General features: G+C 42.1%; 2 pseudogenes; both read left to right on the plus strand.

The window, feature by feature from the left end:
* Positions 1-16: 16 nt before the first annotated feature.
* LOC120291485 lies at positions 17-2,612 on the plus strand (annotated as a pseudogene).
* A 5,660-nt stretch (positions 2,613-8,272) lies between these two features.
* On the plus strand, positions 8,273-11,173 carry LOC120291628 (annotated as a pseudogene).
* The last annotated feature ends 7,606 nt before the right edge of the window (positions 11,174-18,779 follow it).

The following is an 18,779-nucleotide window of genomic DNA, read 5'->3' on the forward strand; positions in this document are numbered from 1 at the left end:
GACGTACGCGAGAGACTCTGGTGGCATGGAAAAGTGGAAAAATCTCTATAAGAACGCCGGTTTCATCCTTAAGGCCGAAGTAGCTCAACTCAAGGAGCACGCCTGTTTCATCAAACATGGCTTCAGTTATACTAGGAATCCTTCTAATACTCGTTCCACTTCCCCTTTCCACCGAAGCTCAGTTCGGCGGCAACTTGACCTTGGGCAACTCGTTGACGGCGAACGACCAGAACTCTTCCTGGTCGTCACCGTCAGGTGAGTTTTCCTTCGGCTTCCGGAGAATGGGAGCAGGAGCTTATTTGTTGGCTATATGGTTCGAGAAGATAGAGGACAAGACCATAGTCTGGTCGGCAAATGGCAATAGTCTAGCACCTGAAGGTTCGAAAGTCCAGTTGACCGCGGACGGTGGGCTGGTGCTTACCGACCCAAGAGGGAGAGAGCTGTGGTCTTCTGGCCTGACCGGCACTGGCTTAGCGTATGCGGCCATGCTCGACACGGGGAACTTCATCCTAGCAAGCGCGAACCACGTCAACTTGTGGGATTCGTTCAGCCAACCAACGGATACAATATTGCCTACGCAGCAGTTAGATCTTGGGGCTAATGTTAAAGCTCGCTATTCCGAAATGAATTACTCCACCGGGAGATTCCTCTTCGCACTGCAACCCGACGGAAATCTCGTGCTCTATTCCACTCTGGGAGTCTCAGATGCATACTGGGCCACCGACACCATCACCGCTGGCCGTATGGGCTTCCGGTTGATATTCAATCAAAGTGGTCAGGTCTACCTCACGGACAGGAATGGACCGCAGAACTAGTTCCAACAAGCGGATATTACCAAAGAGCGATCCTTGAATACGACGGGGTATTCAGGCAATATATCCACCCTAAGACGGCAAATTCAAGTTCTGTCTGGCCAATGCGCTGGTCGATGGTCTCTTCCCCAGTCCCTTCAAATATATGCACGAGGATCAATCGAGGCGGTACTGGAGTTTGTGGCTTGAACAGCTACTGTACTCTTGCAGACAATCAGAGGCCCCGATGCCAGTGCGCCCCTGGATATATTCTGTTAGATTCGACGAATGAGATGAACGGATGTAGACAGGACTTCATATCACAGAGGTGTGATGGAAGTAGGCCTGAAAAAGACCAGTTTGCTTTGCGTGACATGCTCAATACAGACTGGCCGCAGTCTGACTACGAGGTTAGCGAATCGAAAACTGAGGACTGGTGCCGAGAGGCTTGCTTGGCCGATTGTTTTTGCGTAGTCGCTGTTTTCAAAGATGGAAATTGCAGGAAAAAGAATATCCCTCTTTTAAGTGGTAGGAAGGATTCTAGTGTGGGTGGAAAAGCTCTGATCAAGGTCCGGATAGATAACTCGACTTTGACATCTATAGGAAACGGCCAGAAGAAGAACAAGAACTCAACTCTGGTGATCATTGGATCAGTGCCGTTGAGTAGTTTTGTGTTTTTGAACTTGCTTTTACTCATTAGCTACTTAATTTATAAAAGCTTCCGATCTAGGGATTCTAAGTTGTCACGACCAGTCCATATCAATCAAGTTACAGGCATGCGGACTTTCACTTATCAGGAGCTTCACGAAGCAACATATGGATTCAAAGAAGAATTGGGTAGGGGTGCTTTTGGAACAGTGTACAAAGGTGTTCTTGGATCCAAGGATACAAACTTCGTGGCAGTAAAAGTGTTGGCGACAAGGACTCGGAGAAAGCGAAAAGGAGTTTGAAAGAGAAGTGAGTGCAATTGGCCGAACTGACCACAAGAACTTAGTGCAGTTGCTTGGATACTGCAATGAAGGTCAACATCGACTACTGGTGTATGAATTCATGAGCAATGGCACTTTGGCGGATTTCCTATTTGGCGCTTCAAGGCCCAGCTGGTACAGAAGAACAGAAATTGCCTGCGATGTTGCACGGGGGCTCTCTTATTTACACCAGGATTGCACCAGGCATATAATCCACTGCGACATCAAGCCGCAAAATATTCTTCTTGATGGCTCTCTCACTGCAAAAATCTCAGACTTGGGATTAGCTAAGCTGTTGATGGCGAACCAAACACGAACCACCACTGGACTTAGAGGAACTAGAGGTTATTTAGCGCCAGAATGGTTCAGGAATATGCCTATTTCTAGCAAAGTAGATGTTTACAGCTTCGGCATTTTGTTGGTTGAGCTCATTTGCTGCAGAAAGAACTACAAGCCAGAAGCAAAAATTGAAGCTCAAATTGTGCTAGTTGACTGGGTGTATGACTGCTACCACGACGAGAGCGTACTTAAGCTAGTGGAGAGCGATGAGGAGGCATCGAGTGACATAAAGAGGGTGAGAAGATTTGTGATGACAGCATTGTGGTGCATCCAGGAAGACCCGGCTTTGAGGCCAACCATGAAGAAAATTACTCAGATGTTGGAAGGAGCTGTTGAAGTCCCAGTACCTCCAGTTCCAAGCTCTTTTACGAGTTCAATATGATTTTGCTTATTTAAGACCACTATTGTCTGTAATCATGAAAAGTACTCGTATTGTCTGTAAGTGCTATTACATATACTGTCTTCACATGGATCCTAATTAAATAAGCTATATCATCAGTCAAGTTTAACATTTCCTCATATGTATCCAAGAGAGAATGGGTTGATGATCGTCACAGAAGGGATTGCATGCGAGGCCGAATGCAACTATCAAAGCATTTTCATCGACATTTTGCTTCATGAAAATTGCATTTGACACGGTGAAAGAGTATTTTAACTTGATCCAACCAAAACAGACCTTATTTGCTAAATTAGATGATGAGAAGCATATGAAACTTGCCGATCCTCAGGTCATGGATCATTGACCTGGAATCCCAATTTCAACAGTTCTGCTGCTTTTTTATTCATACGGGAGGGATACTCACTTCCTTTTGGCAACCAACTTCTTCTAGACCAAAAAGATTCTGCAAATCACGTAGTTGGAAGTATAATCTGAGGGTGGCTAGCTGGTTTAAAGTTTGAATAGGTGATGCTACAAAATCTTGACAAATTAAAATAGAATAGAATGAGTCAAGATTAAAGTTTGAATAAGGGTTAGATTCTGGAATGCAGTAGCACAGACTTTGAATCACCGAGCAAGTGTGCAATAAACAATAGCAATAAACAATAAGAGTTCAAAGAAATGAAAATTGTACACGAAATTTATAGTGGTTTAGTTTAGATCAGGTCCACGTCCATTCTCCTACGTTAACAGCCTACTGGCTAGATTCCATTAGATAACCAATGAATGGTTACGGTCAAGTTGTGCCGCTTATACCCAATTGCTTCTATCCAAAGCTGGTGCTGCTCATACTCAAGTCGATAGGACTCACTATTATACACCAAAACACACACTTAACACTATCAACAAGTCTCAAATAATAATAAATTTAAGCTCACAAGATAAGCATATGTGGTCAAAGTTTGCTTAGATTTCGGAATTGTAAATTCAATGCTTTGTCTCTTATTGGCTCCTCGGCTCCAGTATGTGGTGAAGTTTGCTTCTTTATTTACTATTTTGATTTTTTGTGGGACACCGCTGCAAATTTCCCTGTCCGTACACGCACCGAAACGTTCAATTTCCACGAAGTGACTGCAATCGCTTAGGCGCACATGACAACCATTCTGTTCATTTCCGGAATAGTTTCTGGAACATGTAAATAGATTTTTCTATTCTAGAAGTGTTTCTAAGCAAAAATAACCGTTTGATATTGACACAAAATTTTTATTTAAAAATAAAAATTCGTTTGACAATGACACAAAAATTTCTTCCTTTCGGACGCCTGGCGCGCTTGACTAACGACATTTAATATAAAAAATAAAAATAAAAATGATTTAGTAACAAAAAAATAAAGAATAAAATAAAATAAAATAAAATAAATCATAAAAAAATAAAAATATCATTTTATTTTAAAATTAAAATATCCTTAAAAATAAATTTATTTTATTTATTCTATTTTATTTTATTTTGCGAATAAATTTATTTTAAAATGAATAAAAATAAAAAATAAAAAATAAATTTATTTGGCAAAACACTCAAGGCAAATAAAAATAAATTTAATAATTTATTAAATTTATTTTTAATAAAATAATTTATTTTTATTTATCATAAATAAATTATTTTTAATAAATTTAATAAAATAAAAATAAAATGATAAATTTTTATTTTTAATAAAATGAGGAGAGGCGGATGAGGAGGAGGAGGCAGAGACGTAGAGGAGATGAGGGAGGACTCACCGAAATTAGGATTTAGTGGGTGAAATTATTTCGATTTTATCTCCAAATCAACGAAATAGAAATCTATTCAGAAATGAAAAACCGAAAGTAAATTTATCAAACGGTTTTCTAAAAACGAAGGGTCGGAATAGAAAAATTATTTTGGAATAGAAATTTTGGTTATCATGCACCCCCTTTGATTTCCGCTGGAATCAAATCTTCGTGTTTTGGTCAAAAACATTTTCAACTCCCAAAATCTCCTCCTCCGACGTTTCGGTCAAAGTCTTCTAAATTTGTCTGTTTCTCCTTGGAAATTTCTGGGTCGCGGCCGAAGCTTAATGGCTCCGCCCAAGCAGAATTGCCTTTTTCAAAATTTCCACGTACGGAGAAACTAAGAAACACGGCTACTCCAGTCATGTTTCGTGCACGGCACTTTTCCAATATGATTAAAATTTATAAATCTTGTTGGTTATATCATGTAACTTGTTGGTTCAAATTTCAACCTAAGTAACACCGATACTGACACGCGAAACGCAATATGACACAACATGACACGTCGATAAGTCATTTCTAAAAAAATAAATAATTCCGACATGTTAGGACACGTTATATATTAAATTTATATTTTTATATATACATAAGCTTGAAAGATTTCTTGGACATCTAATGATGGAATAGATATTTATTTGGACTTTTCTTCCCCTCAACTTCTCGAGCAAGCCTCGCGCGCCTCCTCCGTCCCCATCTCCTTCGCTGCTCTCGCTTTCAATTTCATTTTCTCGGCAACTTCAGCTTCTTTCATTTCCTTGGGGCAGCTCGACTTCTTCATTTTCTTGTTGCTGTGTTCACCGATCCCCAATCAGCCACCACACGTCCTCTCCTCTACCGTTTCCTCCACTCACCGCCAGCCCAATCTTCATTGCAGCTTCACTTCTTCATTTTGTTTTACCGAAGCAGCCACGGTCGCTCCTCTCCACTACCTTTTGTCCCCCTCAGTCAACCCAGTAGAATTCTCCAAGTGAAGCCATTTGTTGACTCAGCAAGCCGCTCCACGCGTCCGTGCGTCCCTCATTCGCCCACCATCCCCTGGACGAAACGAGCTCCGCCGAGCCTTCTCCTCGCTGCAGCCACGTTTCCTCCGTCTCGCCTCACGCATTTTCAAGTGGCTTCGCTCCTTGCCGCGTCAACCCAAGTCCAGCGGCCATTTTGAGCTTCAGCCCGCGCAAGTTCAGCGAGCCCAGCAGCCCACATCTCAGCCTGTTAGTTGGGCTCGGTAGCCCGCAAGCCCACTCGAAGTCAGCCCGCGAATTCAGCCCGCAGGTTCAGTCAAGCCCAGTAGCCCGCAGTGTTTCAGCCCGTTGAGCCAAGCCCACACGCCTGTAGCAAGCCCAACCCGCAACTTCAGCATCTCAGTCCACCCATCAGTTGTGGGCTTTGTTAGGTCTTTTAGCCCGGTCCAAGCCCCGTTGACGCCGCCGAAAGTTCGGGTTATGGCCGCCGTCGCGCTGCCGTCGCGGTGAACCGATTCTCGCATTAAATCGGTGAGTTTATGCACTAAACTCTACTTAGTAGGCTAATGACGTTTAAGGGGTTTTATATTTAATTAAGCTTAGATTAGTGTAGTTATTAGTTTATTTAATTAATTTAGGTTAGTTAGATTAGTAATTTAGGTGGTTATAAATTGTAATTAGTTAGTTTATTATATGGCCTAGTAGTTAGAATGGTTAGGATAATTTAATTAGTTCAATAGGTAGTTAGATTAACAATTTTAAGCCTAAGTTTGCATTTATTGAATTAATGTGTATTTATTTAATTAATTTCGGTAATTAATTAATTATTAAATTATTTTCTGGAAATTAGATTGGGATAACCAGTGACCGGAATTTTGTGCTGATTGCAATTGTGTGGTTAATTTCTGCAATCGAGTGTTCATTTGTGCGAATTCAGTAGAAACTATAATTTTGGGTATTTATTTTAAAATTAAGTAATTTCAATAATTAATTAGAAATTACCAGGGCGTTGGTTTATAACGCCAAAAATATTTTCAGACACGATATAAATAGTGGGATTTTCTAAAGTAAAGATATGGAAATTTTGGCTCAGGCCGACCGTGTACCCACACACGATGATTTTATCAGGTATCATTAATGTATTGAAAATAGGCCTAGACATTATTTTTAATTGAGGAATTTAAGTGCGAAGCACAATGTCCTTGGCCGGGATTGGATAATCGTGTGCCGCTTAATAATTCGTCATCCGTTATGTGTCGGGTGAGCGATGCTTTCAAGTGGAAAATTGTCTTGAGGTAGATGTTGTCGTGCTCGATGGGGCAAGATGACGCTTAGCTATGTGATGGATAAATCCACTATGTGACGGATAGATCCACTGTATGTCAGATAAATCCGCTTTGTGATGGATAGATCTGCTAGGTGATGGATAAATTCGATATGTGATAGATAGATCCGCTGTATGTCAGATAAATCCGCTATGTGACGGATAGATCTGCTAGGTGATGGATAAATTCGCTATGTGACGGATAGATCCACTGTATGTCCATTATGTGACGGAAAGATTCGCCGTATGTCAGTTAGATCTGCCATGTGACAGTTAGGTCGTGCTTGTGTGACTGTAATCACTTGAAATGCATGATTGACTAAGATGTGATTTAAGGCACTCCATCGAATCGAGTGTTATTGCTGCATATATGGTCATGATATGAACTGTGCTGATATGCAGGAAAGAACTGAGATGAGATAAGTTTTCTGCTCTAATTGTGTGATTGTGTGGTTAGGGCGCCTCTAGGCGTATTATCCTCTTTATCGGGGTTTAGAGCGTGAATTTACTGAGATTTATATCTCACCCCGTTGTGGGTTTTAATTTTTCAGGATCGTAGAGTAGAGGACCTGGAGTCAAGCTGAGGAGATCTGAGGTGTGTGTTAGATAGGACCGTTTCTTTGAGAGCTGGTCTTTTGAAGTCTTTTGGTTGTTGACTTTTGAACTTGACTCAGTTGGTTTATAAAAGCATGTTTTGTTTGTGAATTTGTTGTTCTGCTTTTCTATCCCGAGATGATTACTGTCAGGGGATTTGTTTTCGCTTCCTCACGTGCAATAAAAAGAAAGGGTCGGTGACTCGTTCTGGGAAGTCGCAATTATTTTATCAACCACCGAGGGATGGGCATGCGCTTGAGGATCGGGCGTGACAAAACTAGTAATTTAAGAGTGAATATGATAAGTTACCAATATGGGTCTTGCTATAAGTTAAGTTATTAAGAAAGTAAGGAATTTGCCATTGGAAATATAACCTTGGTTATTAACTTACCGTGGGAATAAGTAACTCACCAATGTAGGCCCGCTTTTAGCATAATAAGTCGCAACAATTTGAGAGATTTATTAACACCAATTCAATCGTAAATTGTAAAACTCCCTCATTAAAGTTAGTAAGTAGCAGTGAAATTAGCAACATGTCTGCTCTCTCTTAAGGTAGTAAGTATCACGTAAAGTACGAAATTTGCCGAAGGTCTTACTTAACTTATTTCGGAGGTTGTCTTTGGAGATTACCAGTACAGTTAAGGACTGCGAAAGTAGTAATTTTTCAAAGTAAGCTTGCTTTTAGCTTAACAAGTTACAACCGGTGAAATAATAAATTATCAACTTCTTTAGAGATTGATCACGTATCTGATGAACCCACTTGAAAATTTTTAAAGCACTTGAGAGTTCACTACTTGACGTAGGGGTGACAACATCATGATTCCACTAGAGAGTTACTAATTGCTTGACGGGCTCACTTGTAAAATTTTAAATCACCTGGTGATGTGCCACTATATACCAGATTCTAACGAGATAAAATCTTCATTTTGTATGTTAAAGCTCTGGGTAATCTAGAGAAAGTTACTATTTGAGGATGATGACATCATTTTATCTTTGGTTAGTTACTAATTGACCGAAAGGGCCTCATTGTAAAACTCTAGAAAACTGTTTTGTATTTTCCTGATAATTTACCGGTTAATTGACAGTTTCCCTTAAAAATCTAAAACACTTGCTAATCTACTGCTAGATTAGCAAGTGTTTTCATCCTTGAGGCTGCAGTAGCTTGACTCAAGGAGCACCTCTAGTTTCCATCTCATATGGCTTCAGTGATGCTCCGAATCCTTCTGCTGCTCGTTACCCTTCCACTTTCCGCCAAAGCTCAGACCAACGGCAACCTCACCTTGGGCTCCTCGTTAACGGCGGATGACCAGAACTCTTCCTGGCTGTCTCCGTCAGGCGAGTTCACCTTCGGGTTCCGGAAAATGGGACAAGGGGCTCATTTGCTGGCAATATGGTTTGAGAAGATAGAGGACAAGACCATTGTCTGGTCGGCGAATGGTGATAATTTAGCGCCAGAAGGTTCGAAGATCCAGTTGACCACCGATGGCCGACTGGTGCTAGCCGACCCAAATGGAAGAGAGTTGTGGTCTCCTAGCCTGACTGTCGCTAGTATAGCGCATGCGGCCATGCTTGACACGGGAAACTTTGTCCTAGTTAGCCAGAACTACGTCAACTTGTGGGAGACGTTCAGCCAACGGACCGACACGATGCTGCCTACGCAACAGTTAGATCTGTTGAGAAGATCACCGCCTCTCTCTCCTAGAACTCTCCAGATCTCTCTCTCTCTCTTTACTCGTCCGGATCTCTCTCCACTTCGCCAGACTTTTCTCTCTAGACAATTCTTCAGCTTCAGCCGCAATTGTTGACCCAACAACTTGCAATAAAATAATAGGAAGATGGTGTGGGAAGTCGGTGGATGTGCCGACTTTGTTCCCTATAAATAGGGCTCTTGCCCATTGAGCGTGAGAGGTAGAGTGGTAGAGAGTCTTGTGTGTGTAGTGGTGTGGAGTGCGTGCGTGAGGTGTGTGGGTGTGTGTAGGGGTCTTGAGAGGGTGTTGAGTAGAGTGTGCTGAATATGCATGTGAGTGTGAGAGGAGTTGTGTAAAATTGTAAGAGTGTTGTATGTGGTGTAAGAAAATATTGTAATAGTTAAATTCATATTTCGTGAGTTATATTTGTATCACGTTTCCGCAAAGTTCAACAAGATCAAGGGACTAAAGTTAACGCTCGCTACTCTGAAATGAATTACTCCACTGGGAGATTCCACTTCAAGCTAAAAAACGACGGAAATCTCGCATTCTATGCCACTTTTGACCCGTGGCTTGCCTCAGATACTTACTGGGTAAGCAACACCAATGATAGCGGCTTCAGATTGATATTCAATCAAAGTGGTCAGGTCTACCTCACGGCTAGGAATGGAACACTGCTCAAACTTGTCACCTCAAACACAGTCCCGACCAACGAGTTTTACCAAAGAGCAATCCTAGAATACGACGGGGTCTTCAGGCAATATGTTCACCCTAAGGGGGCAAATTCAAGTTCTGCCTTGGCACTGGGCTGGTCGATGGTCTCTTCCCCGATCCCTCCAAATATATGCCAGAGCATCAGGCAAACTACGAGTTCTGGAGCTTGTGGCTTCAATAGCTACTGTGCTCTTGGAGACGACCAGAGGCCCCGATGCCACTGCCCACCGGGATATATTCCATTAGATTCAACAAACGAGATGAATGGATGCAGACAGGACTTCGTACCGCAGAGTTGTGATAGAAGTAGGCCCAAAGCAGACCAGTTCGCATTGCATGAAATGCTCCGTACAAACTGGCCAATGAATGATTACGAGCGTACTGCAGCACAAACCGAGGACAGGTGCAGAGAGGCTTGTTTGGCTGATTGTTTTGCGCAGTTGCTATTTTTGGCGGTAGCGGAACTTGCTACCAAAAGAAGATCCCTCTTTCCAACAGAAGGAAGGATCCTAGTGAGGTTGGAAAAGCTCTGATCAAGGTCAGGATAAATAACTCCACTTCAAAATCTACGAGAGATGGAAACAAGAATTCCCTCTGATTATCATCGGATCGGTACTGTTGAGTAGCTCTGTCTTTGTGAACTTGCTTTTACTCCTCATCACCTATTTAATTTATAGAAGCTTCCGATCTAGGGATTCTAAGTTGTCAAAACCAGTCCAGATCAACCAAGCCATAGGTATGCAGACTTTCACTTATCAGGAGCTTCAAGAAGCAACAGATGAATTCAAAGAAGAACTAGGTAGGGGTGCTTTTGCAATAGTGTACTGAGGTGTTCTTGGATCCAAGGATACAAACTTCGTGGCAGTAAAAGTGTTGGCGACAAGGACCGGAGAAAGCGAAAAGGAGTTTGAAAGAAGTGAGTGCAATTGGCCGAACTGACCACAAGAACTTAGTGCGGTTGCTTGATCTGCAATGAAGGTCAACACCGACTACTAGTGTATGAATTCATGAGCAATGGCACTTTGGCGGACTTCCTATTTGGCGCTTCAAGGCCCAGCTGGTACAGAAGAATAGAAATTGCCTGCGATGTTGTGCGAGGGCTCTCTTACTGTGACATCAAGCCACAAAATATTCTTCTTGACGGCTCTCTCACTGCAAAAATATCGGACTTCGGAATAGCCAAGCTCTTGATGGTGAACCAAACACGAACCATCACTGGAGTCAGAGGAACCAAAGGTTATTTAGCGCCAGAATGGTTCAGGAATATGCCTATTTCAAGCAAGGTAGATGTTTACAGCTTCGGCATTTTGTTGGTAGAGCTCATCTGTTGCAGAAAGAACTACAAGCCAGAAGCAGAAATTGAATCTCAAATTGTGCTAGTTGACTGGGCGTATGACTGCTACCACGACGGGAGCGTACTTAAGCTAGTGGAGAGTGATGAGGAGGCATCGAGTGACATAAAGAGGGTGAGAAGATTTGTGATGACAGCATTGTGGTGCATCCAGGATGACCCAGCTTTGAGGCCAACCATGAAGAAAATCACTCAGATGTTGGAAGGAGATGTTGAAGTCCAGTACCTCCAATTTCAAGCTCTTTTATCAGTTCAATATGATTTTGCTTATTAAGACAACTGTTGTCGCTGTAATCATGAAAAGTACTCGTATTGTCTGTTAGTGCTATTATGCCGGATCAAACATTTCATAATGTCTTCGCATGGATCCCGCTCAAATAAGCTAAATCATCGATCCAATCTTAACATTCCCGCATGTATCCAAGAGAGAACGGGTTGACGATTGTCGCAAATGGGATTGCATGTGAGGCCGCATGCATTAATTGAGAGACTACGATGTTTGAGTGACAAGTAACTATATATCAAATAATGCAGAACCAGTGGCGAAAAATTTAAAGTCACGGGCATTATTCATTTGAATCCCGGTCCACAAATCACGTAGTTGGAAGCATAATCAAACGATCTTTCTTCTCGATGCATCTATTGAGAATTAGCGAGAAGCAACACAATGTAGACAATTTTTCCAAGCAATATGTATTCCTTTCCAAATGATCATTGGAGATCTTGTATAAACAAAGCAGCGAGCTACAGTCAAAGCCATTCCATAACGGGTCCAAACAGGACGGAACTAGAAAATACACCAAGACGACGAGACGAGACAATGGAAAGACCTCGGAGATCAAAATCTAACGATCGATCTGCACCAGCAGCTTAATGGGTTCGATTACATGTTTGTCTTCTGTCTTTCGGTTGTTTCGCTTTGGAAAAGTCTGCTTGCAACAATTTCATAGAAGTAGATGACTGCCCCGTTCATGCACTGGCGAAGCAGAAATTTGCTAGACAATTATGAGCTTGTTCCCTTTGCATGCATGCATGAGGCCATTCCATTCAATGCTTATACTTTCTTCCTTGTCCAATGTATGCTTAATTTAAGAGCATGTGGCCCAATGTCATCTTCATGTGGTTAGGCCACGACTTGGTACACTCTCCTTAGGATTTTTGATGATGCTACTTAGAAATAAAAATACTCCCCAAGGTGAATATTTGCTAATCACCGTCTTAATGATGTATGAGTTCAAATGATATCTGATGCAGTAGCAGGATTGGTGAGAGTTGTTACACGACTTCAGGATTGAAAAAGCTCATCACCAAGGCCTACATGAAAACCACTTGCCAAGTATATAGTGCTTCTTTGGCTCACCTTGAGGAAGAATCCACCTTTGAAGGATACAAAGACCGGGAGTAATCCACTATCCAAAGATATTTACTCATAAAGAGGAAAATCTCAAAAATTCATACACTCAAAATTCACTGTTTTACATTTGAGAATTCGTCTTATTATATAGAGGGATAATTACATAGGAAATAGACTAAACATTAAACATGAGAAACTATCTAATTAATTAAAGACATAGGAATTAGAAAAGCACAATAATGACCAAGGATCTAGACAATGCATTAAAACATCTAGAGACTTGAACTTTGGCTCCTTGAAAATTGCAACACACTTAAGGGCCCGTTTGGTTCAAATTTGGGGAATGCCTTTGGGAGAATGCAAATACCTTTGAGATAAAATGGGGTTTGAAATGTTGCACCGTTTGCTAAATTGTAGTTTCAAACAGCATTTAAATGCAACTTTAGTATAATACCGTTTGGCAAAAATAATATTTGTAATGGGCTTTTGCTTTTGCTTTTATTTTTAAAAATTTGAAAATCAAATTTGGCCGGCTAACCGCTCGGCCAAGCGCCGACAGCCGAGATCTGGTCGCCCGAGGTTGAGACCTCAAGTGACACCGTCGCCGCCTGGAGGTGTGACCTCAGGCACCTGAGGTCACAGAGGCCAGATCTGGCGGCCTAAGGTTGTACGAACCCAGGCGGCGTCGCCTGGGGTTTGCATGCGCCAGGTGACGCCGCCTGAGGTCGCGCGACCTCAGATGACATCGCGGGTCGCGCCACGCCTAGGCGGTGGTCACCGGGGACGCGCGACCCTTAGGCGGCGGTGCCGGCTACCAGAGAAGCCTGATGGGCGGGGAAGAAGAAGATGAACAGGAAAGAAGATGGGCGGGGAAGAGAAGAAGACGAAGGGGGAGAGACGATGAAGGCGGCTGCCGGAGAAGCCCGATGGGCGGGGAAGAAGAAGATGAACAGGAAAGAAGATGGGCGGGGAAGAGAAGAAGACGAAGGGGGAGAGACGATGAACAATGACGGTGGCATTTCCAAAATGCCGAATGCCCAAAGTAGCCCCTCCCCAGCTTTCAGCATTCGGCATTCGAAATGCTCATATTTGGGCAAATGAGCTTTCAAAAACTTTGCCAAACACTAGAAATTTTCCCCAAGGGCCAAAGCCCTTTGGGAAAGTCCAACCAAACGGGGCCTTAAGACTTCCTAATGACACTTGACTAGATGCAAAGTAATTAAAATAGACTATAAATTCGTTCGTCTTGGGCAGTCTAATGGACATCTTTGAAGATCACCAAACAACAAAGGAAATTGTCCATAATAGCCTTCAATTGTTAGATAGTCTATTAGTAGTCTCGGATCGATAATAAACATGTATGTCGATGTCTGAATAGCCGATCGACAACTATGAAATTGACAACTTGTCCATTGAAGCGACAACTTTTCCGCATAATTGACATCTTCCACTTGAATCAATTGATGAAGCCCAATGCTCACACCTCAATTTCCCGAGGTTATTGAAGTTTTGTCCTCAATTTTGTCATTGCTTCATGTCCTCAATTACTCCGCTAGGAGATTCCACTTCATACCCCAACCGAGCCGGTCATCTCAAATGCTTACTAGATTAGCAACGCCCTGGGTACTGGCTACCACTTGATATTCAATCAAAGCGGTTAGGTCTACGTCTTCACGCTAGGAATGGAATGGTACTCAATATCGTCACCTCAGACACCATCCCCACCTGCGGATTTTACAAAAGAGCGATCCTTGAATATGGCGGGGTCTTCAAGCAGTATGTCCACCCTAAGACGGCATATTCGAGTTCCGGCTGGCAATGGGCTAGCCGACGGTCTCTTCCCCGGTCCCTTCAAATATATGCATGAGGATCACACGAGATACCGGTCCCGGAGTTTGTGGCTTCAACAGCTAGTGTACTCATGGAGACAATCGGATTCAGAGGCCCTGATGCCACTGCGCACTTGGATATATTACATTAGATTCGATGAACGAGATCAACGGATGCAAACAGGACTTCGTATCACGAGTTGTGATGGAAGTAGGCCTGAAAAGGACTAGTTTGCTTTGCGTGACGTGTTCAATCAGACCGGCCATGGTATGATTACGAGCTTAGTGCATCACAAACCGAGGACTGGTGCTGAGAGGCTTGCTTGGCTGATTGTTTTTGTGCAGTCAGTGCTTTTCAAGATGGAAATTGCTGGAAAAAGAAGAAACCTCTTTTCAATGGTAGGATGGATCCAAGTGTGGGTAGAAAAGCTCTGATCAAGGTCAGGATAGATAACTCGACTTTGACATCTCCGAAACGGCGGAAGAAGAACAAGAACTCAACTTTGGTGATCATGGGATCAATGTTGTTGAGTAGTTCTATGTTTTTGAACTTGCTTTTACTCCTCTTTAGCTATTTAATTTATAAAAGCTTCCTATCTAGAGGTTCTAAATTTTCACGACCAGTCCAGATCAACTAAGCCACAAGCATGCCAACTTTCACCTATCAGGTGCTTCAAGAAGCAATGGATGGATTCAAAGAACTGGGCAGGGGTACTTTTGGAACAGTGTACAAAAGTGTTCAAGGCCTAGCTGGTGCAAAAGAATAGAAATTGCCTTGTGGTGTTAAAAGGGCCTCTCTTACTTGCATGAGGATTGCACTAGGTGTATAATCCACTGCAACATCAAGCCGCAAAATATTCTTCTTGATGGCTCTCTCGCTGCAAAAATATCAGACTTCATATTAGCTAAGCTCTTGATGGCAAACCCAACATGAATCGCCACTGGCGTAAGATGAACCAAAGGTTATTTAGCGCCAGAATGGATCAGGAATATGACTATTTCGCTAAAGTAGATGTTTGCAGCTTCGGCGTTTTTGCTTGAGCTCACTTTGCAAAAAGAACTATAAGCCGGGAGCCAAAAGTGAAGCTCAAAGTGTATTGATCGACTAGGTGTACTCTTTTGCTACCATGATAGGAATCTACTTGTGCTAGTGGAGAGTGACAAGGAGGCGTCAAGCGACATAAAGATGGTGAGAAGATTTGTGATGACGGCACTGTGGTGCATCCAGGAAGATGGGAGATATGTCCCGGGTCTAGGTCGTCACATTCTCCCCCCTTAAGCCACAAGGTCCTCGCTGTGGCCCCACACGCGGTCGAGAGTCGGTTCTAATACCATTTGTAACGACCCCGGCCCCACTGCGTAATATTGTCCGTTTTGGACACTGAGTCCTCACGGCTTTAAAACACGTCACACAGGTTAAAGGGACCCCAAGCCTTATAAACTAGCCTTGGACTCCCCCCCTAAGCGATGTGGGACTAGAGAGGACCCCTCCCCTTCCTTGGGCTGTCACATTGTTAGTGCTCCTACGCTAGAATAGACATTGTCATAATATGTTCACATAAATCCAGCTTAAATAAGCTAAATCTATCCAAAGTTTGAAATTCATTCGCATGTTGGCAATTGTTGGCAAAATAGTTTTAAATCTCTTAGGAATTCTTCGTGAATCATATTCCATTATGTCATGAGTAAAACTAATGTGACCCCATCAATGCATTTCCATCAACCGTTTTGCTTCATCAAAATTGCATTGGATGCGGTAAAGAGTATCTTAACCTCATCGAAGCAAAACAGATCTTATCTGCTAAATTTGAATGGTGGGAAACCATATGAAACTTGCTGATCCTCAAGTCGAGGATCAGTACCCTGAACTCCTAATTTCGAAAGGTCTGCTGCTTTTCTATTCACTCAGATGGGACTTTCACTTCCTTTTGGCAACCAACTTCATATAGACCAAAGAAATCGAGTCCACAAATCACGTGGTTGGAAGCATAATCAACGAACTTTCTTCTCGATTGATCTGTTGAGAAATTGCGCGAAGTGACAAAAAGAAAGACAATACTCTAGGCATACATATAACTTTCCAAATGATCATTGAAGATCTTGTATAAACCACTCAGCCAGCTACTGTTAATGCCATTGGACAATGGGTCCAAACCGGAGGAAACTGGAAAATATACCAAGACAATGGAAAGATCTAGAAGATCCAAATCTAGCATCGATTTGCATGAGAAGGTTAAAGGGTTCGATTTCATAGTTGTTTTTGTAACTATGGGGTCTTCCAGCTCGTTTGCTATTGTTCTGATGTCATTTTTATTCAACAAAACGGACAATATTTGGTTCTAGGTCTTCTCTTTTGTTGGTTTCACTTTGGAATAGTCTGCTTGCGCCAATTTTATAGAAGTAGATGAATGCCCTTAATACACCTGGCGAAGCAATTTTTATTTTTTTATTCGGATATGATAAAAATTTTAAGAGGAAGGGAGATTACTCCATGTTAAGGTTAGGGCATAACACGGGTCAAGAAAGTTTTATAATGGATTTACAGTAGCGGGATTTCAACCCCAGCATGCTGCGCAAAGAGTTCAAATCTTACTAGCGAAGTAGAGATTTATTGCACATAAACACCGCAAAAAAACGAGGTGTCTCTTGTTACAAAAAAATCTCCAAGGTGGAAAAAGGTGGTGAGGAAAATGATGTTGAAGGCTTCAATTTTCTCGCCAATTTGAACTCCCATGATGTAGCAAATACCACAATCCCTTAACAGCGATGGTGTAGGGAGTTGCTAAGGGTTAACAAATTAAATCCCTAATTTTATGAAAATGTCTCGAAATATATAATAGGCAAAAATTTAAGTGTCAATAGTGAGGGTCCAAGCAAGAGCCATGTCTATCCAGCCCAATTTGTGAGTAAACCAAGCTCCTTTCAAGTTCATCCATCTCTAATCTTCATCACCTGGACGTCCTAAGAGGTATCCGGACTTGGTCTGTTTACTGAGCATAGAATTAAAGTTTAAAATTGAGCATGTTAGCTTTCCATGCTTCGATGGGTGTCCACCATATTTTTATTAAGTTATTGACTTGATACTTCATTGATCCTCTATAAGCTCTAAATGCTCTATATTTTTATGTTATTAGTCTATTACATGTCCTAAAACTTATTATAAAAGTGTAATCAAATCCTTAAACTTTAAAAAAAGTACAATAAAATTTTAAAACTTTTTAAATCGGTTTACTCAAGTTTCTACATTAACTCCGTCCTATTTGGTTATTAGAAAAAGTTGATGCGACTTTTTAACCATATTTTAAAGAAAGATGTGTTGATGAGGTTGCCACGTTAGATATTAAAAAATAAAAATAAAATAAAAAAAAAAAGAATTGATTTCAAGATTTTAGAAAATAAAAATTGAAAGAAAAATTTGGAAAAAAAGAAGAAGAAGAATCATATATAGGAGAAGCTGAGAAGGATAGCATAGATGCAGTAAAGGTGGTGGCGGCTCAACGGCCACCCATGCATCAACGAGGGCCAACGTCCCACACCAGACTTACGTAAGCTAGTGCGACCCTTGCTACCAACTTCGCATTTTGAAAATAAAAATAAAAATAAAGTAAGCGTGTGGGAGACAAGTGAGCCACCCTCGTCACTCGTCAACAGGGACCTTTCCCACTAGCCACTCTCGCTCCTCCGACAATTACGGCCGCGACCCTTGCTCAGATCTACGACAAATGATGACCCTAGCACAGATCTGAGACGATGATCACGGCCCACATCGTCAAAGAAGATCGAAGGAGGAAGCCGTGTTTGGCCGCGAGGTGGTGAACCTCTAGTGAATGGTGGATTTGAGCGAGAATAGAGATCTCGTTGCCATGGAAGCTTAAGAACCAGCACTAGCTATGGCTGTGAAATGAAGTAGCTGAATGCAAAAATTGATGGAGTCGATTCTGGAGCATGATTTTTCTCTTTAAGTTTTCTTCTTCTTTTTCCTAATTTTATTTTTGTAAATTTTCTAAAACAACCGATTATAGTTTAATTGCAACATCCAACATTTAGCTTTAAATATCTTTTAATAATTTTCTTCTATATTGGCTGGCGTGACCTCCATATCATTCCTCTCAAGCTGCACAAGACTTAATTGCAGTCTAAGCAGCAAGCATTAGATCACCCCAATGACACGGTTCACAATCGTGTGGAGTACGCCCGCTCACGTCGAGAACATTCCTCGCGGCGTGCTTCAGAGCACAAGGAAGAAGAAGGAGAAGGAAGAGGTAATTGTTTGGACGGGGAGAACCTCCATCGCACGAAACAAAGCAGCAGATTTCTCGTGGATAGACGTTGCCATCTCCTGCATTTCTAGAATTCCCTGCGGAAGGAAGACGACAATGGAGCGAGGGCAACGGACAGTGTGGGGAGCATGTGCTGACGTGTCAGTTGCCGGGGTGGTGTTAGGTGTGCTGGGTACGTTTCGCGGGTCCCCGGGATTGATTAGGAGTGTTGTTTTTTCTTTGAAGTCCATTAGCGATCTGATTAAAGTCAAAATTAGACGGTTCACAATCAGATCCGCTTGATGCGGGAAGCCACAGCAAAATTTCCAGGTACGTACGCGCATTGAAACGTTCAATTTCCACGAACTGATCTGTGATCGCTTCGATTTCCACAGGAATCGAATCCTTTGTATTTTGGTAAAAAA

This window comes from Eucalyptus grandis, chromosome 3 (assembly GCF_016545825.1).
Source record: "Eucalyptus grandis isolate ANBG69807.140 chromosome 3, ASM1654582v1, whole genome shotgun sequence".
Taxonomy (NCBI): Eukaryota; Viridiplantae; Streptophyta; class Magnoliopsida; order Myrtales; family Myrtaceae; genus Eucalyptus; species Eucalyptus grandis.